Here is a 21908-nt window from a genome sequence, read left to right as displayed (position 1 = left end):
GGCTTCTTTTATTTAGTATTCACCCATGTTGTTGCATATATCAGAAGCTCATTGTTTTTTATTGCTGAGTTGTATTCCTTTGTACACAAGTAAGCCACAATTTGTTTATCCATTCTTCTGGCTTGTTCCCAGTGCTTGACTATTATGAATAAAGCTGCCATAAACATGTATAAATCCTTCTGTTGACATAAGTTTTATTTCTCTTGGGTAAAATCCAAGAGACAAATTGAGGGTTCATAGAGTAGATGTTTAAATTTATAAGAAATTATTAACTGTTTTTCTAAGTGGATGTAAAATTTAATACTCACACCAATAATGTGTGAGATAACCCAGTTGCTCTATATCCTTGTCAACACTTGGTATTCTCAATTTTTAAAACTTCATCATTGTGGAGAGTGTATAGTGATGCTTCACTGTGTTTTTAATTTGCATTTCCCTCATGATTAATAATGTTGAACATCTTTTCTTGGGCTTTGTGGCTGTATTGGTCAGCTTGGGCTGCCATAACAAAACTATAGACTGGATGGCTTACAGAAATATATTTTCTAACAGTTCTGGAAGCTGGAAGTCTGAAATCAGGGTGCCAGGATAGTGGTGCACTCTTCTGGGCTTGTAGACAGCCATATTTGCTGTGTCCTCACAGCAGGGGTAGGAGTAAGGGGGGTAAGAGGGAAGTGGAGAGAAAGGCAGAGGGGAAGAAGGAGGGAGAGAGAGAGAGAGAGAGAGAGAGAGAGAGATCTGGTGTCTCTTCTTATAAGGGTGCTATTCTCATCAGTTGAGGATCCTACCTTTGTGATCTCACCAATCCTTATTACCTCCAACAACCCCTGTTTCCAAATACCATAACATTGGGCATTAGGGTTTCAACATATAAGCTCTGGAGGGATACATTTACTCAATAACAATGGCCATTTCTATAAGTTCTATTTTGAAGTCTCTATTCAAGTCTTTTGCCAATTTTTGTACTGAATTGTCTTATTATTGAATTGTAAAAGCTATTTATATATTTTACATAAAAGTCCTTCATCAGATATTTATTAAAAATACTTTCTGTTAGTCATCACATGCCTATACATATTCTTAACAATATCATTTGAAGAGCAGAGGGTTTAAATCTGATCACATACATTTAATTATTTTTCCTTTTAAAAGTAATGCTTTTGAGTCATAGCTAAGAGATTATTTTCCATCCCAATGTCATTTATCTTCTTCTTCTAGAAGTTTTACATTTTAAATCCTATTTTTAGTTTTATATTTTCAGTTTTTATGTTCAGGTCTATAACCCAAGTTAAGTTAATTTATATGTATGCCATGAGGTAAGGGATGAATTAAATAAGTTAATGAATGCATGTGACACATGGTGGCACTCAATAAATAAGTTCCATAATCATTACTTTTATTAGCAACTAAGGACATAAAGGCTATATTTACCCATTTACTGCAAAAGGCTAGGAAGAATTTACATTAAGGAAACTTAAAAATAGAATGAGCACCTATCAAAACTAAAAGCTTTTACTTTTCAAGAGACCTGTCTTATCTGGTAGATTTGGTGACTTTAGCTGATGCTCCCAGGTTCACACCAAAATCCATCTGATCTATCCACAAGGGAGCTTACAAAGAGTTCTCACATAGATGGACCCCGTTTTCCTGGTCTGTCTCTGCCAAAGACCATTCGCCAGCTGTGGGTGCATCAACCTAGGCAGACTGCAAAGTCTCAGATGGAGGGTAACAATTCAGGAGCAATCCTTGATACAGGAGGGACCAGAGTTTGTGGATAGATGCCTGTGCTGCCTCATCCCCCAGGTGACAATTTTTAGTTGTGTGTTACACAGTGACCCAGAGGGTCCCCCAATAAGATTGAGCCCTATAGAGATGTTCTGTTCTTTCACATCCTTTACTGGCTTTCTCCCCTTTTCTCTCTCACTTTCCCCACTCCCCCAGTGTGCTTCCTGGGATCCACTCCCAAATAATCTACTTAAACCAAAAATCTTATCTGAGGGTCTGTGTTTGAGGGAACCTAAACTAAAGCAGAGGCTGGCCACAGAAATTCAATGCTCTGGACACATGAATGCCTCCAATGAAAAGTGACCCTCTCTGGAGAAAGAAGTAGAGGAAGGCGATAGGCAATTTATTTCAAATCAAGAGTACAGATTAGAAACAAAGTAGAGAGACTCAGTCACTCAAGATGGTTTTTGTTCTCAAATCCTCCATGGTATCCATGCATGGAGTTCAAAAGTCTTTGTTCTGGAAACTTCTTAGCCAAGTATTTCAAGGCCCTTGGCAGAAACACCTTGCTCAAGGTAGCAGTCAAATGAAATAGTGGAGTAATGTCTGGGTTGTGCCTGCTTCTTCTCTGAGAAACAAGCCACAAGCCATTAGCCAAAGCAGGGAGAACACCACCCCAAACACAACAATTTTGCAATACAGACAGTTTTCTTTGAAAGCACTCTACAAATATATTTCTCTCACTTGGGAACTGCAAGAGAAGATAATTATTCTTTTCTGCCTCATAATATATATTAAAAATGTTCAAATGTGGCTTTCCAGGGATTTCTGCCAAATATTTTTAGGCACCAGATCCAGCTTTACTTAATTTTATATGGCCTGCTTAGTCTATTGTAAAATACCCTTTCATGTAGTATGAATCTGCTAAAGAGGCTAAGATATATTCCTTTATACTAAAAACTGAATTTTAAGGTTAACCTTCAAGGTTAGGAACTTTCACCCTCAGACCTAACTCATGAGGAGCCACTGAAAAGGAATTGAAGCCCTCCTGAAATGCTATACACTTCTCCAGGCTCTGACTACCGCCATGAGAAAAAGCAAGACTATCACCTTCCAAGAAAGGAACTGTACATGACAAGAAGGTTGTTTTCAGATAAATAGTACACTTTATTACCACCAGGGCATACAATATCTCAAACACAACATTTCATGGCCTTTTCTGTTTTTATGAGCATATGCCAACAACGAGTAATGAGCACAAAAGTCTGTGTGAAACACTGCATTTGATGGAGTGTTTGTGTTGGCTTCCTTAAAATCGGCTGATTTCCAAATCTCATTCTCCACCCCACCTTAGTTATATTTATACTGTTGTGCAGAACAAACTTGGATCCGTATTTAAATATGAAATGCTTTGTGGCCATTCGTGCAAATCTCTTTATCGGGGTCTCGCACATTAACGCCCTTCACAATTGACCCACAGGCCGATTGTTTAACATAACGTTTCCACGAGGCTTCTTTCACGCACTCACAGCTCTGTTTTTACTTTTCTTAGCTTTCCTGGACAATCAAAAGGAAGTGGAACAGAGCCGGCTTGCTGAAAGCTGGAGCTGCCCCAGTGTCTCCTCCTACCTTCTGTCTCGGGTTTTGTTTTTCTACTTCTTTTTCTTTTCTTTTTTTCTTTTTTTTTCTCTGTAGTTCTGGTGGTATAGAAGGCAGAGCCAGACTCTGTAGTTACAATCTCTCAATCCTGTGTCTGCTGTATTTTCCCTCCTGGCTCAGAGTCAATGGGAAGACTCACTGTGACCAGTCTCACAAAGCCAATTTCATGAAATTGTGTTGGCTGTTGATTTGCAAAAGCAATGCAAAGGGGTGCATGTATGCATGCATGTGGGTAGGTCTGGTGGTAATGTTGGGGGGCAGGTATACAAAACCCCTCCTTCTTAAAGTAACAGAAACATCCAACTTAGAAAATGCAAAGTTTCTCACTTCCTCATCCCTTTTCAATTCAGAGGTTGCTTTAACTTACAGGGTCACAGGGTTCTACCCTACATTTCCCCTTCTCTTCCCATTTTTAGCTTTGAAGAGAAGGGTTGCAACCCATACAAACTGAAGCAGAAATACTTCAAGTGGCCAAGGCACTTTCTTGGAAAGAATGTCCCCCCCCAAAGTGTTATGACTAATGACAGTCTAAGCTGTAGTTTTCTCTTCTGTAAGAAGAGAGAATGATTTCTATTTGAGCACTAACTGAATCTACCAGGTACACTAGGTATACACATGTAGCAAAGTAGTAATACCTGTCTCATATGATGGTTGCAAAGATTTAATAAACTGTTGCACATAAAGCACAGAGCACAGGGTCTAACAAGTAGTGAGTGTGCGGAAATGTCAATTATCATCATCATTATGAATCATTAATCAGGGCAAGAGTCAAGAGGTCTCTACTATGGTTGATATGATGATTGAGATCCCAGGTTTTGGAGTTGATTACACCTGCCTGCAAATCCCCATTCAATCATTTCCACACATGTGACCTTCAGCAAGTTAGCAAGGTTCTTTAATTTTTTTTTTAATTTTTTTTTCAACGTTTTATTTATTTTTGGGACAGAGAGAGACAGAGCATGAACGGGGGAGGGGCAGAGAGAGAGGGAGACACAGAGTCAGAAACAGGCTCCAGGCTCTGAGCCATCAGCCCAGAGCCCGACGCGGGGCTCGAACTCACGGACCGCGAGATCTTGACCTGGCTGAAGTCGGACGCTTAACCGACTGCACCACCCAGGCACCCCATTAGCAAGGTTCTTTAATCCTCAGTGTCCCCATCTGTAAAATGGGGCTAATAAATTATGTACCTTAAAGGGATGCTATAAGGATTGTGTTTATATATGTACTTATTAGCACAGTGTTTTGTATATTAATATATGCTTTACATTATCAATATATAGTAGATATTATTAATATTACTTGCCTACCCAATATAGTTTTATTATAAGGACATAATACAAAAGTAGCCCAAAGGACAAATGTATACCTACTCCTCCATATATCTTAAAGATACAAATTATTTCTATAATCAATTGGTTTTATTGTAAGCATATTCTTTTGTCCTAGAAAATCTTTCAAACCCAATTATTAAACCCATCACATAAGAGCTGAGCTGACGAGCCAGTCACCTGCAGAAACTAATCCTGAGCTGAATTTTCCTAGGACAAAATTGAATGGAACATTAATGAAGGTAAGCAATCTTGGAATTATAAACAACCTCCACATTATAGTGGCTTAATGCAAAATGATTATTATGTTCATCTCATAGTTCAATGCAACTCCATAGGGAGGATCTGCTTGCAGTCGTTAAGAAGCTTGGGGGAAAAAAAAAAAAAGCAGCTTGGGTGCACCAGTTAACTGGCTCCACCATCTTTCAGTGCCTCTAAGTCCTTGGTTGGATTATTCTTATCCATCCAATTGAAAGGGAAAGAGAGAATATTGGAGGATCATGCAAGATATTTTAGGGACCAGTCCTGCATATGGAATACATTACTTCTGCCTGTATTCTATTGGCTGGAATCCAGTTATATGTTGCCATCTATTTTAAGAGGTACTGAGAATAGTAGTCTTCCTGGGTGTCCAGAGATTTGAGTATCATATGGCACTGTCTGCCTCAGGTGGGTAGGAGTTCAGTTTACATATATCAACTCAATTTAAACTAGTTAAGGGACAAGATGCTGGAGATGTTGATTTTGATGTATCTGGAAAGAATTAGGAAAAGAAAAATGGGCCATATCTGTTCCTTTTCTGATTTGACCACTTGTTGAAATGAGAATCCTCTTTACCCTACATGCATCTCACATGCTACTATGAGAGCATATGGGAGAAGTGAAGGCATAGTGTAGAGGTCTTCCAAGTCTACCTTAGATTATTCTAATACAAATATTGATAATAATTCTTCACTCAAAGAAAAACATCAAGAACAAATGTTAACCTGGAGGGATGATAGAACAACAGGTATAAACCAGGAATGTCCCAGACAAACTAGAACATTCTAGTACATACAGTCACCCTAACTTTGTGCCTCTTGACAGTTATCAGTTCTGTGGGGCTATCTCCATGAAGATAGGTAATGTATCCATTGTTCAGGTACTCCAAATGGGATCTGCTTGGCAAATAGAATCCACTGTGTCTTGATGAAACCTCATTGTTCTAGCTTGAGAAGGGGCTTTCCTGACCATTCCCTGTCCTCTCCCAGAGCTGGTCTTCCCCCAAATTCCAAGTAAAGAGGAGAGGACACACAGACAGGCTAAAGTCCACCACAGTGCTCTAGTCTGGAAAAATGAGACAGAATGCACTTTCAACATTCATGAGACAAGAGGGTATAGGATGGCCATGAGTACAGCCACATCATCTTAATCCCTACCTATATTTCACTTCTAGTTTGGGATTCTAAGGTGGGCAAAACCAGAAAACACCTGTTCACCAAATTGTAGTTTAAAAAAATTAGGAGGTACAGTCCCTGGACACAATCCCGAAACTTCAGAACAGCTAGTTTTAGGACAAACTAATGGAATTCAACTTTATATCCCAGATAGCAAATCCTGGTATTATTTATTTCAAGAGCTAGTTTAGACTGAAGAGAGAAACAGTTTTGAGAGAAAGATATAAAGCAAGCAAGCAATTTTGTTGTAGTTTACAACTAAAATTCTATACCTAAAATATATCTTCCAGTAGCTTTCAGAGATAAATCATAGCCTGTATTTAATTAAAATATTTTTCATTAAAATTTTTTTTAATGTTTATCTTTGAGAGAGAGAGAGAGAGAGAGAGAGAGAGAGAGAAAGTGAGGGGCGGGGAGGAGCAGAGAGACAGCAAGACATAGAATCCAAGACAGGCTCTTAGCTGTCAGCACAGAGTCTGACATGGGGCTCGAACTCACAAACCATGAGATCATGACCTGAGCCAAAGTTGGATGCTTAACCGACTGAGCCACCCAGGCACCTCAAATATTTCTCATTTTAAAAGCTGTTACCAGGTAACTAGGAGATTTCACCAAATCATCCATTTACCTATCGATGCACTGAAATATACATTCAATGCCCATTGTCAAACACCTTTGGAAACAAATGGCATTTCAGGCCCTGTAAGGCCACGATAATTTCCCGAAGAGAATCCTGTTAAGGCTGTGGGATGTTTGTTAGATATAATCAAGTAGGTATTCACAATAGTTAGCAATGGTAGAGCACGGGCACCAGCCAATCAGAATGGTACCTTTCTATAGACTGAATATTTGTGTCCTCCTAAATCTACACATTGAAACACAACCCCCAATATGATGACATTTGGAGATGGGACCTCTGATAGGTGATTAGGTCATGAGGATGGACCCCTTATAAGTGGGATTAGTGCCCAAAGAGCTCCTCCACCCCTTTCATCAATGTGATCACACAGCGAGAAGACAGCTGTCTTTGAATCAGCAAAGGGCCCTCCCCAGACACTGAATCTGCAGACATTTCAATCATGAACTCCCACCCTTCAGAATTATGAGAAATAAATGTTAACTGTCCAAGCCACCTAGTCTATGGTATTTTTGTTATATTAGCCAGAACAGGTTAAGACACACCTTCATCACTCAACCAATAAGCAAACGTGAAGTTGAAGAATACAATGTGGTCACCTCGATACTTACCAGCCAAAAATAGCCCTGGAACAACCTTAATTCCTGAGAATAGTAAAGGCAGATTTTTTTTAATGACTAATGCTTCTGAATGCTGTGGTAAAAGCAACAGTAGGATGAGCTATAGTATAAAAAGTTCTTCTGCATTACTTTCTGAAGAATCTGAAGGAAACTGTCTAAAATACGTGAAGCTACATTTCATTCCACTGTCAACTCAAGACGAAAACTAGGGAAGTTACTGAGTGCCTACTATATATAAACATGGTACCCACACTTTCCTTTTATAATCTCTAATTCTTACAACAACATTATAAGTATATGTAACCCACTTTGCAGATGAGAAAGTAGTTTCTGAGAGATTCTCTGTTTTGCTAAGGTCACCTATTGAGCTCATGGTGGTAGATTCAAAAGCAAGTCTATCAAGCTCAGGTCATCTTCCCTTTGTTTTAAGTTCCTTTTGGGAACTAACTTCTTCTGCATTGTGTTCACTCTTAGGAGTGTGAAACTGGCCAACTCGCCCCTACCTAAGGAGTAGAGATGATCCAAGCAAGGCTTGGTGAATTGCAGAAATGGTCACAATCATTTCCCATACTACCCCCGTATCCATACCACTTTGAAATATGAATTTTGCAGCTCCTCCATTCAGGATCTGAAGTCTATTTCCCCATTCCTTGAATCTGGCCTTATGACTTGCTTTGGCTAAAAGAATGGGGCAGAAGTGACACTGTGAAAATTTTGAGCATGGGCCTCAAGAAACCTTGCATACATCTATACCACTCTTGGATCCCTACTCACCTGCCATGTGAGCAAATTCTTGCTAGCCTACTGGAGGATGAGAGACCACATGGAGTAGAAATAAACCATCCCAGTTGAGCCATCCTAAATGGACCGGGTCTCAATCAACATGGTAGTTAATGGAAGATGCATAAATGAGCCAGGCTAAGATCAGCTGGGCCTGCTCTACATCTGCATAAAAGTTCAGCTGAACTCAGCTCAAACTGTCAACCTGCAAAATCATAAGCTGCCCAAATGTTTTAAGTCACAAAACGTTGAAGTAATTTGTTATTCAGCAACACCTAAATGATACACAAGGATGGAAAAGACCTATGATAAATCCCAGAGGGGTTCATGACAAGATTTTTAACTTGCTGCCTAGATCACTAGATCTTCCCTGATTCTTGCCCTTTCCCAGCTTGGGTCTCTAACATCATCTTTGATACTGGAAACCTTATAAGTTCCTGTATCCTTATAAGTTCCTTTTGCTTAAGTTTGTCAGAGTTTCTGTCAACCAAAATATCTCTAACTTATTTTATAGGCTTTGATCCAAACTCTTCATTTTGCTGCTGAAAAACTGAAGCCAGAGAGGAAAGTTAGTTATCTGCCCAGAATCATGCATCTACTATCAGGCAGGCAATAGGACCCGAATTTAGACAACCTAACATAGATAACATAGATAGCAGGACCATTATCATCACAAAAGGCCATGACTCTACTCATTACATAAACCAACTTAGTATCACCAAAGTAAGTAAGGCTAGCTGCTCTAGAAAGCAGTCACTTGATACAATAACATTTTATTTTCCTGCTTCTCATTGGCTGGTTGTGGATTTTTCTGGTGGAATAGTCTTTCCATGTGCTCATTCAGGGACTCAGATCCCTTCTGTACTGTGGTTCTACCCTCTTCTAAGTCCTAGGGATCCCTGCCATTCAGCCAGCACATGAGAAAAAAAAGAGATGGTTCATAAGAGGGTTTTGTGAGCCAGGTCTGGAAGTAGCACCTATCACTGCTCTCAGATTCCATTGGACAGAGCTCAGGGACATGACTTTCATCAAGCTGTAAAGGAAATAGTCCGGCTGTGTCCCAAAGATGAAGTGAGAGCACAGATATGGGCAAATCTTTGCCACAGATTCCTAGTTGGTTCTATACAGACAGAATCACTTAATTGCTGAGATTAAACCCTTTCTGCTCCTTAATAAATCATTCCAAAATGTGACCAATAAAAGACACGTCCACTTTTTTTTTTTTTTTTTTTTTTTGGTAAATAAAAGTTAGTGACAAATGTGGCTCATTCATCAGAAAACCCAGAAACTGAGATCCTTAGGTTTGCTGCAGCTTGCTAGAAAGAAAGCTCTAAAAGATACCAGAAACCCGGTTCAGAATATACTACTGTTCCACCACAATATCTTGTACTATTTCCATTCCTTCCACAAAATAAGCCTGGGGTTGGGGGACAGGGATTCTACAAGTAATCATTTGCCTTCCTTTGTCTGATGAACAACAAGAGTAGCCATTTGTCAACCACTAGATTATTCTTAACATTTTGACATTGCATTTGAATCACTCAGATACATTTAGGGAAAAAATATTTCTCTACTTCCCACCTCCCTAGTGGAGTTCTCTTCCCCTTCCAATTTCATATGAAAGTCCTCAGGAAAAATAGACTTATAAAAGTATTGAATTCACAGATGAGTTGAGCCTACATTTTTTCTTTTCCCATGACACATTGTAAATACCAAAAAAAAAAAAAAAAAAAAAAAGCAAGAGAAAGAGAGAGAGGGAAAGGCTAGGCAGAAAGTGAGACCCATCCATCCACATTCCAAGACACGCTCCAGTTACCCAATCACTGCAGAGCATTGCCAGGACACAGAGACCATGATTTGGACAAGAATGCACCTATTTCCAATACATTCTAGTTACTCAGTTGATACTGAAGACTCTGACCAGCCATTAAGTAGCCAATGGACTTTGCCAAGGAACCTGCATGGAAGGTACTGTGGCATCTTATTTTCTATAAATTATAGCACTTTGAACCATAGAGCATGCCTCTGAACAGCTGAGATTACAAAACAAAGCCCTGGAAGGACTATACTCTCATTTACTGTTTTCACATTTCTCTGTTTCCAAAATAGTTGGCTACCTTTGTTTCCTCCCCAAACTCCAGCTCTTTTTTAAGGACAGAAAAGAAGTCTAACATTCAGAACATGATTGGTTTTCAAAATATGCTAAGCATTTAGAGATTTATTAGAAACAGTTGTAGTTCCTCATTAATCTAAAGCAAATTATTATTGATTTACAACAGACAGCTCATCTGATATCCTTCAGGCAGTCATAAAAAAATGGTCTGAGCATTAAAAATGGTTAATGTCTCTCTGGCAATAGCAGCTAAATTCAGTCAATGACAGCCCCTTCCAACTGGATGAAAAATAGCCGTTCTCACTGTGTGTTCTGCTCACTTTTGCATAAGTGTTCCAAATAATCTGTGTTCATATGCATTTATTTTCACATTGGGTTCATTTATCAGAGAGCTGTAGATACTCCATTCATGCTAGAGTGATTTTAAAGTGGGAAAGAATCCTTGCTAACACTATCACGTGCTTAAACTGGACATGTTTTGTTATAGCAAGTTTTTTACTAAAACTTGTAAGAGTTTTTACTACCTCTGAGCAATCTCAATAAGAACAGGTCGAAGGCTGCCTTGCACTTACTGGCTAGAAGCATCAGTTCTTGAGTCAAACCACCAAGTTTAATTCCTGGTGCCACCAATTGAGCAACTTACCTACTTTTGGTAAACCTCAGTTCCCCCTTCTGCAAAATGGGAATTTTGAGAGCACCTAAAGCAAGCATGAAATTTAGATGAGGTTTCTAGTTCTAACATAGCACCAGGGTTAGAGATTTTCTATTAATACAAGAGTTCTCTATGAGAGATTTCTCTATTAATATAAGCTATTGGCACAGGACCAAGACTATTAATAGGTGGGTATTAGCAGCCTGCCCACTTCTTGCTTGCTAGCAAGGATTACACTTTGCCAGCTTAGTTGTTTCCTCTCCCTTAGTCCTCCAGAGCATCCAGCCTTGCCAGACTAGAGCAAACGGGGAGGGGAGGAGGATGCAGTTGAACAGAGTTTCAGGAGTTTTAAACAATAGGCACTGGTGTGGCATGTGAGAAAATTTGTTGAAAGGTAAAGGGAGATTTGGAGTGATGTTTTTATGGTATGTTTTTATATTCCTGGTATTCAAGAAATGAAAGTAAAAGATTTGATTATTTCTAAATTTCTTTTTGGATGCTGGACTGTGTGGTGTGTGTGTGTAACTATTATCCTGATTGGACTGGATCACTTGAATTATGGAATGGAGCATATTTACTACTTCCACCATTCTTACTTAGTGTCATTACTTATGTAATCTTATTATATGTTCTAGTTTAAGCTGGAAGCTCTGCCCTTGGCCATTAATAGCACCTTGCTTTCATTTTCAGAAATATCCTCGTTTATACAATAAAATTTATGATCATCCTTCTACTGTTGCTGCTGTCACTGGTGCTGTCACTGCTATTATTTTTTAAATCTGCAACTGAAATAATCAATGCAATTATAAAAATTTACATCATCTACCTACACTTGGAAAAATATTTTTTCATAGATTTTTATTAGCAAAAAAACTAGTTCTTTAGACAATTAGAGCACCTCAAAGCTCACTTTTCCCATAAATGCCAACTTCTAGGTAAAAGTGAAATTTTAGATCCCATCCAACTCTAATTTATCCAATGAGCTCATTCATATACCCAAGTGATATCTCCAAATAATCTTTCCACCTAAAAGTCCCCTCCTCTTTAGATCCTAAAAAGACAAGTACCAAAGTTAAGCCACTGCAGGTTCTTGGGTGGACACTTTGTCCAAAAGAACATGGAAATCTAATTTATATGGCAAAGCCATTTACACCTCCAGATCTTCAGACACACCAAACATCTTAGCAGCAGGAGTAGAAATCTTCCCTAAGTTTAATTACCCATCAACCTCATACTCATTTTAATAATGAGTAATTACTCATTTTCTAAATATTAATCAAGACTTCATAATAGCATAAACCAGTCAGCAAGTCCACTAGGAAAGGAAGCAAAAAGAATAGTCTAAGTCACAATCAGCATACTTGTGAACTCGATGCCCTATATGTTAGTTTTTCCTTCCTAAAAAAATAAGGTTTAGGATAATCCAAGTGGCAGTATTTCCATTTTGTAGTAAGTATCTTAGGATGCCAGTTGCTTGGATGCCTGCTTATTGCCAGGCCCTTGAATTTAATGATCTTCTTAAGACATATATGAAGCATATGAAAATGACATTATTGGATTAAATTTAAAGTAGAGAGAGAATCTATTATGAATCTCTGAAGGTAGTTATAGTGAAATATTCATTGTTCTCTACTTGGAAATTGTTATAAAAACATTGTTTTAAAATATTCCTTACAAAGGAAATAGTTTAAGATGTAATATGGACATGTTTTCAAACCAAATGGACACACCTGTATCTGGAAGAAGACAGACAGTGAGGATAAACATGGAAATAGAAAAAAAAAAAAAGTATGCATTTGCTTAATGAGTTACCCCCAGGTCCAGGTTTGTGGCTGTGAATTCTTACAGCTCTTGCCACTTTTCAAGGTCTCCTCCATCTTCCTTGGATATCTGAACCAAATTTCTTTTTCTCTGGCTACATTTCAAAAATGTTTCCTTGGCTTTGTTCCTCTAACACCACTAAGCAAATGTGTTCACTACCTTGGGAATATCTGTGGTCATATAATTCCATAATCATATTCTTAGATGATATGTTGCAATTCACTTAGGCTGGACTTAGCACTCAGCATGAGCTCACAAAGATGTTCATGACAGTGGTCAATGATGACTTCATCGTCTAAGGATGAACTCATCAGCTGTTCAACATCTGCAGAGGGGAGGCCTATTTCAATGACAAACAGAACCTCAAGTACAAAAGAAAGCCTAAGAAATCAAGCACCTCTAAAATCTGAAAATAACTAATTTCATAGATCACTATGGACAAGAGACTGAAAATGCTTCTTTGGCTGGCATTGAAACACCACTTTCTTGATGTTATGATGAAATCCTTGGGGCAACACACCAAACTGAAAGCAATGTGTATAAAACTGTGTGTGAGTAGCTGACAGAAAGTTCCAAGTTCTGATCTGTACATGCTCTATTAAATATGATCATATCTATTAAAAATACAAACCTATATGCATATACATTTCCAATTCTATGCCCACTTTTATCTCTTAAACTATGCCCAACTGCTCTACTTTTATGTCATTTCTGGAAAGCTTTATTAATTGATTTTGTTCTCAGATGCTATCATTTTATTGTCCACTATATACACTTTATTTTTCTTTGTTGTCATTGACTTTTCATGACAACATTTGATGGATGATTCCACTTTGCTAAGCTGCATTTTTCATTGCAGTGATTTTTCTCTCTGTAATTTGTCTTCTAAAAACTTTCAAAATCATTTTTGGGCCATTGTCATAAAATCACATTGTTTACCTACTAATCTTTTATATTATTGAATTTCCTCCAATTTGGTTAAGAAGTGAAACTGACTCATCCATGCAACATCTAGGAAAACATTGCAGAATCAAACTTTTAAGAAATTTGTTCTGGAAAAATATCTAGTAGCTTTCAAAAAGTATCTTGTAGTCTTCAGGCTAGTCGTCAAAGGGAATTAACTGCACATTTGGTTCAGTCTTTTTTATTGTTTCTTGAAAGTTTACCCGGCAAGTTAAATATTAAAGAAGGAAAGTTTAAAAATGTAGATAATAAAAAGACAGTATTCAAGAGAAAAAGCACAGAGGTGATATGGGAATATAGCTGCCTCAGATGGGAATTAGGACAAAATTCTAGGTACACGGAAAACTCATCCTCAGGTTGGGTAGAGGAAAACAAAATTTCAAGAAGAAAAAAATATTGTCAAAAGAGAAAAAATGTGGTACCACAGGGAGTAGGGCACTAGGAAAATTGCTTGAGGGTGGGACCACAAATGGCAGATGAACAAAATTAGGTGGAGCCCAGAAATAAAGCAAAGCCTTTATTAGCAGACCTGCTGATATAGCGATCTCATTGTTATGTAAGATCCAAGGAATTTCTCCCATGACCTACACCATTCGCAACATCAACCTGCTACTAGGGTAAGATGCATTTCTTTTCAGGTTCTTCAGACTTCAAATATGTCCACGGTAGAAATACTGGAAGCTTAGCCAATAACTTCCAGCTCCTGACACCTTCTCTGCCATGGAAATTAAAACAGACTAAATATTCTTTTCACTAAGTATTTTGATGGGGAAACTGGGCACTGGACCATGAAACTTTGCTGAGGTTCCCAAAGGTCAGATGTAAAACCAACACCCTGTCCTCAGTGAACTTTCTCTAAGCGGCGCCTCTTTCAGGAGTAGAAGGAAAATTCTGAGACCAAATCAGAAGACTCCAAACAATTAGAGAGACTAAAAATAAACGTATGTTTCTAATTCATCAGCTTTTAGGAAACCAGTAGGTCTTGCTATATTTATCATTTAATACTTTTTTTACTAACCTGTGTGGTTGCTCTCTAGTTTAAAATTTGTTGTTTATGTAGACCCCAAGGGCAACCATTACAAAAATCCCAATTTTTCACTTGCAGACCAGACAAATGATTCCACACAAATAATCTCTGTAATAAAAATATAGTTAGAAGCAAAAAGAAATCAACTCTGAATATCACTGGGATCTACATGGCTGGCCCCAGGTTGAGCCAAAATATAACCACATGTATCATATTAAGATTGTCAGAATGTTTTTTTTTTTTTAATTTAGGAACAACACTATGAGATTAGAATAGAGCTGTGTTCTCCTTTGCATCCCAAGGCTCCAGGAGGGCGGGGTTGCATGGATTATGAAAACTGCAAATCAAAGACCTTGAATTTCCCAAGAAAATTCTGAAATGCACATGGCAATAGATATTTGTTCAGCAAAGAATGAGAAACAGAATTTCAGGCAAGCCCTTAGGAATTCAGAGAAAACAGACAGACCTGGCCCAGGCAGAGCAGGGAGGTAGCACAGTTTACCTGCTTTTTCTTCTCATCCTTTACTTCAGCTACCATTCCTAGAAAGCAATGAGCACTCAGTGACTCCTTTCAAAGATATTAGGTGAGAATGGGTCACTGCCCTTGAGCTACAAAGAAATGTGTCTATAGGTGCCAAAGGTCAGTTCCCAGGAAGCAGAGTCTCAGATGGGGGTTCTTATGTGAGTCATATATAGAGGGAGGACTCTCAGTAGAAACCTGTGAGGAAGCAATGGGAGTGAGATGGGGCAAGGGGATGAGTTAGACAAAGGTTTGTTTTCAGGAGTCCAGCCTGAGCCTGCTCCCTGAGGGAACTCTAGAGGGTGAATGGCACCATGTCATTGGTGCAGCTTGTTGAATGGGGAGCCAACAACACCTGCATTAGCTCATTAGCCCAGTGAAAAAGATCTGGGTGAGCCACCTATAGCACCTACCATAGTAGTGGTGTATAGCCACTGTATAAACATGGAACATCTTCCAAAACAATTAATATTTCTTAATATTTGAGAGGCCATGGTTTGATTGTTTCTTTCCCCTGTTGGGTAATGATCTCACAGTTTGTGAGTTCAAGCCCCGCGTCAGACTCTGTGCTGACAGCTCAGAGCCTAGAGCCTGCTTCGGATTCTGTGTCTCCCCCTCTCTCTGCTGCTCCCATGCTCATGCTCTGTCTCCCTCTGTCTCTCAATAATAAATGTGAAAGAAAGAAGGAAAGAAATAAAGGAAGAAAGAAAGAAAGAAGAAAGAAAGAAAGAAAGAAAGAAAGAAAGAAAGAAAAGAGAAGGAGGGAACAAAAGAACCACTATTCCAGAAAATTCCAAAATATTCTTGTGCTCTAAGAAAAGTCTCTTCACTTGTGGAAATTCACATACCTACCCCAAACCATCAGAGAGATATTTTCAGATAGGGGGTTTCCCTTCCTACCTCACACATCACACATTCTTCAAAAACCTGCTTTATCTACTTATGAATTATACTATAGCTTCCTAACAAAATACTTTTATATTAACTTTATTTCTGCCACATAAAAAATGCCTGTAAGGCAAGGACCTAAAACTCAGTACCACTCCTACAAAAGCTCAGAGTGTATTACATTCCACTGAAGTTAACAAAACTCTATCATAAAGGACACAGTCATGAACTGCTTAGCTTGGCACTTAAGTTCCTTACAGTCTGACCTGATACTTAAATTATCTAATCTTCAGCTTTTCATCTATGAAATGAAAATAACATAAATTCCCTTACTGTTGTTAAGAAGAATAAAACGAGATGGTGACACATAAGTAAGGACATAACAAATGTCAAATTATCCTCATCTTCATTACTAGTGCCTGTCCCTGTTTTACCAGAAAGCTGGTGCATCTATTCCTGCTTTATTCACCCTGTTCCCCTGACCTGGAATGTCTGTTCCAGTTTTTACTCTCCTAATCTCCTCTCCATCTCTCCTAACCAATCCTAAAACTCATCTCCTTAAAGTATCTTCATAACAATCAACGTGGCTGGCTTCAAATCTCTTTATTAATTCTTAGACACTTGAAATAGAGAAGGACTTATAGCTTTAAGTGTTCTTTCAACTGCAAATAAGTGGAATCTTTTCAATGGTGAACTGGAGACCAAATGATTGCCACACACCCCAAAGTAGTTACCTTCTTTCCCCAAGTCCTATCTGCTAGTGTTCTATAAGATTTTCACCACTGATACTTAATTCAATATGATAGATCCTTTTTATTCAAAAGCCAAAGCACCAAAGAATTTGAAAAGCTAAATTTCCCCTCATCTACTCTCTTCAATTACAATCGCTTCCCAAAGGCTACAGAAGCCTTGGGAAACGTCAGAGAACTTAGTATGCTAAAATCACCTCTGTATATTCTAAGTCTTTAAACTGGGAAGTCCAGATGTGGTAATATGATGAGTCCTGGTTAACCAAGTGGTTAACAATTTACTACATTGCCCCTGTTCCTCAGCCCTCCTTAAATGGAATTTTCCTGTAAATCCCTACCTACTTTCCCCCTGGTTAGTGAGAAACTCATGATGTTCAAGTCATTGTGTGACAAATCCCTTCCATTCACACCAGGAAATGTTAATTATCTGCCAGGTTTCTGTAATCCTTCTCCACACTCCTGGGAGAGGAGAATTTCAAAGTGACAAGTGACTGTGCCGTGTGTCCCACACTATCCCCAAGAGAAAGGGGCCCTTTTTCACTCACGTGGCTTCCTCTCACTCTCGGGGTAATAGGAGTGTCAGGGAGCTGTGGAGGAGATATTCCAGGCCCAGAAAGTTTAAGTCAAGGCCCACTGGGAGGAATTTACTGAAACCTTCCAATTCTTTCTTGCTGTTGCTAAATCTTCCCCCCAACCCTGCCACCCCATCCCTGGAAATCACTCAACACCAAATAGGACATCTGTATGGAAATCCTTTGTGCAACCCAAAGGCTCTAATGGTGTTGCTTTTTAGAAACTATAGAATTTGGCTTGTAAGAGTAAGCTGGTTGGTTCTTCCAACTCCAATTTTGGCTACTTCTTCCACTGATTCCAAGAAAATACTCTATCAGTGGCCTCTCAAATTCCAAATAGCTGCTTTGTCCCTCAACATTATCAAATGGAAATTGGTAGGAAATATTTAAGAACTATGTTATTCCTGGACCTTACATTCTTAGTAGATGATGACGATGATGATCCTTACCTCATTTATTAAACAATCTGTGTCAGTCATTTTAGAAGAACTCAGTATCTACTTCCCCTTTTTAATCCCTTCCCCCAAATATTATTCCACATGTAAGTCTAAATGATCTTTGAAAAACACAATTCTAAACATATCATCCCCTTCTACTATCTTTCACAGGCCCCAATTATTATCGATACATTAAATATATTAATAATAAGAGTTATATAAGTAACACTTAGTGGCATCTACCTACTACTATGTGTAGCAGACACTATGCTATAAGATTGACTTGTATTAACTCATTTAATCCTTATTAAAAGCCTATGAGTTGAAGAGTACAGTTACTAAATCCCCATTTCACTGATAAGGAAGACAAGGTTTAGAGAAGCTTAGCAATTTGCCTAAGGATACACAGCACAAGTAACAACAAACTACTTCCTCAAACACAGAAAATCTGGGTCTAGAGTCCTCATTCTTAACCATGAGGATTTGTGGCGAGCTTTGGAAGATAAAAGCCTATGATATGGCCTATAACATTGACTAAAATGTTTATGAATAATTATACCAGGTGACAGATGTAAACCAGAACTTTCCCAGGCAAACCAGAACTACCTATAAGGTCCTACTGATCTGGCTGCTGCCTGTCTTGTCAGCCCCACCACTGACAGTACCCCATTCACTCCATGGGTCCCCATCCTACTACTTCTCTTTCTGTTCCTTCAACATGCCCTGCTGCCTTTGGATACAGTACTCTTTCTGCAAAAATGCTGTCCTTCATCTCCTCTCACTCACCTGTCTTGGTTAACATGTTCATCCTTTAGCCCTCAGCTTATATCCATCCCCCTGAACTAAGTTAGGGAACCCTTATATGCTGCACAGGATGGCATAACAGTGATTTTGGTTAACATCTGTCTCTTCTACCTCCCTCCAAGCTTCATAGGGAAGCTGTTCCCCATTCCCTTTAGTACCTTGCATAGTTAAATGCTTAACAAATACCTGTCAAAGAAAAGGAGGAAGGGAAAGAGAAAGAAATATAAATAACAAAACACTGGCATTTGTCCAGATTGAATGGATATAAATGTATTCATTAATTCCTTTTCAAAAAATATATATAAGTGTCTTCTCTGTTCCAGGTATGATTCTAGGTGTTGAGGATGTGGCTGGAATAAGATTGGAAAAGTGTCCATTCTTGATAGCAATCAAACCCATAAACAAATAAGCAAAACAGTTTCCAGGGGTTCAGAAAGCAATACAAAATAAAACAGGGTGATACAGTGAAAAGTTACTGGGAGATGGATATAAATTTAGTAGCCAAAAGTTCAATGCAAGGTTACATTTGTACTGAGTTCTGAATGATGAGAAAGCTGGTGTAGGCTGTGTGGGATACAAAGATCAGCAGGGCTGAAGGAGGTATGACCAGGAAAGAATGGTTGAGAAGGGGGTTGAGGAGATGCAGAGGCCACTTCATAAGTGCACTTAATAGGACACTTAATAAACTGCAATGAATTCATATTTTATTTCATGTGCAGTGGGAAGTGTTGGATTTTAAAGAGTAGAATGGGTTGATTTGATTAACTTTTGTTGTTGTTGTTGTTGTTGTTGGACCACCCTGGTGACTGAATTGAGAATAGACTGGAGGAAAAGGGCAGAAGCTCGGGATGAGTTGCAGTAATCCAGGCAAGAGATAGGTAGTGAATAAAGAAGTACTTTATGGAGGTCTGGTTTAGCAGTGCTTCTCAAGCTTTTCTATGCACATGAATCACTGGAGAGTCTGCTGAAGAGGAGATCTTATTCTGCAGGTTTGGGGTGGGGCCTGAGATTCTAAAGTTCTAACAAACTTGCAGATGATCCTAATCTTGCTGATCCAAAGACCACAGCTGAAAAACAAGAGTATATAGAACTTGATAGATGGCATTTGGAAGCCACAAAAAGAGAAGAATTGAGAGTTATTTCTGCTTTGAGTTTGTTTGTTTTCTCTGAGAAATTGCAAACATGGTAATGGCATTTACTGAGATGGGGAGGTTTATCGCCATTCTCGCTTTCCAACTTACCTTATTGCTGTCTGGTGGGGTGGAAAACTTTTTAGGAGGATTGAATAGCAACCCACTTTGGCAAAGGAGCCAAATTTGGGATTATGATAGTGTAAAATCACATTTCTGGCCCAGTAGAAAACTGACACGTGAACTGTGATGAAACCAAGCTCTTGGCAGTAAAATGACCATTTTCTGATGAGTCTGCATGCATTGCCAAGTACTTGGTTAAAAGGAGTGGTTTATGGATCATTTTTTCCCCCAGAGACATCAGGTGCCTTTAAAGGGTGGTAAAAAAATTGGGTCATAGCACAGCTGAAGTAAATGGGACAAAGGAAATGATTCTTCTACTTTTGCACATACTGTCCAACAGTTGTTCACTTGTCCCTAACAAGCTCACAATCGTTATGTTCCTGGCAGAGCTTGTTTAACTCCAGTCAACAGTTCACCATCTTTAGACTTCATCATGCTTTGCAAAAAATGAAGCCCAGCCATTGAATTGCTAAGCAACTGCTAAGTGTGTTCACAAATGAAGGCTTTTTATACTTACAAATCTGAAAGCTGTTCTAGAATTCTCTGCCCTTGCTCAAAGATGCCGTGCAAAGCCAATTGGAAATTATCTGGCTCCAGATGTGCATCATAAATTGAATCTGACTTTATAAGTTTTAGGACTTCACTGGTTGCTCCTAGAAATGGAAAAACATGGCGGGTCCAAGACCGTCTATACTATTCAAGTTCTTTTCATGTCTCTTCTCCTTTGCTTTTTCCTGTCTGTCATGGGCTGGTCAAGTGAATCTTGTTTCACAGCTATCAACTGGAGTTGTGTTTTGCCTATGTTTAAAGCTTCCTCAAAGTAGGATTTCCAATAGGCTCAGAGTATTTCTGATTTAGAAGGGCAATTTGAGCTGGAAAATACGATGTTCTGGCATCAAGAAAACTTTTAAAAGATTTGTAAAAATTGCCAGAAGACTCTTTGGACATCAACTAGCTCTAAGAATATTGTGCAAACGAATCAGAAACATATGGATTAAGTTCCCCCTGAATTAAACATGGGTTTCACATGTGAAGGGGGTGGGAACAGCAGTTGGTATAGGGAAGAGCATGACAAAAAGATTTAAAATCCATGTTAAAACCATCTGAAAAATCCATTTTATAAATGAATAAAAATGTTTCTGATATTTCAGTTCATCCTGATTTGAAATGTTAAGTTTGTTCTAGTGTAGAGAGCTTTTCCTTGACATTGATCTTCAACAATAACCTGATAAATCAGACAGAAAACATTGTTTTCCTAGGCCTCTTTTATATAATTTTGTTGGGTTCCATTCAGCAGCTTTGATGGAGGTAAGTGGTCTATAAGCATTATCTCTCCTCAGGAATAAAATTGAGGAACTATTTTCCATGATCACAATCTACTGGAATTTACTAACCATGGTACCTTCTCTAGGAGACTATGAGAAGATCAAGGAAAATGCATCATTATTTGGCAGTTGGGAAATAGATCTGCACTTAAGTATCGTGATCTCAGCATGAAGCAAAATGCTGAGCAAAAAAGAGATGGTCTTTACTTACTTCTTGATCCATTTTAATAGCAATTACAGTACAAACAAACCAAAAAAAAGTGACCTTGATAACTTTCCCTGCGTATAGCCAAGGTCAAGTCCAACTTAACATTCTTTTCTAAAAATGCTGCTTTGTCACACTGCCAAGGACAAAGGGAATTTGAGTACAACTATATATCTTTAAAAATCTTGGGAATGTTTTAACAAGGAAAGAAAATTTTCTCATAATTACCATATAAGATGTCTGAATTCAATGCCTCCTATGCTCCTAGAGTTTGAAACAGTGAGCTGTCCTTTAATCCTGTTTTTCTTTATTTATTCCATGAATCTGCATAGCAAATCCTTCTTCTAAGAAACAATATCAAGTCAAATCTAAGTCAAAGTCTGACAAACTGTCA

Source organism: Leopardus geoffroyi, chromosome A3, assembly GCF_018350155.1.
Source record: "Leopardus geoffroyi isolate Oge1 chromosome A3, O.geoffroyi_Oge1_pat1.0, whole genome shotgun sequence".
NCBI lineage: Eukaryota > Metazoa > Chordata > Mammalia > Carnivora > Felidae > Leopardus > Leopardus geoffroyi.
This window is presented reverse-complemented; position numbering follows the sequence as displayed.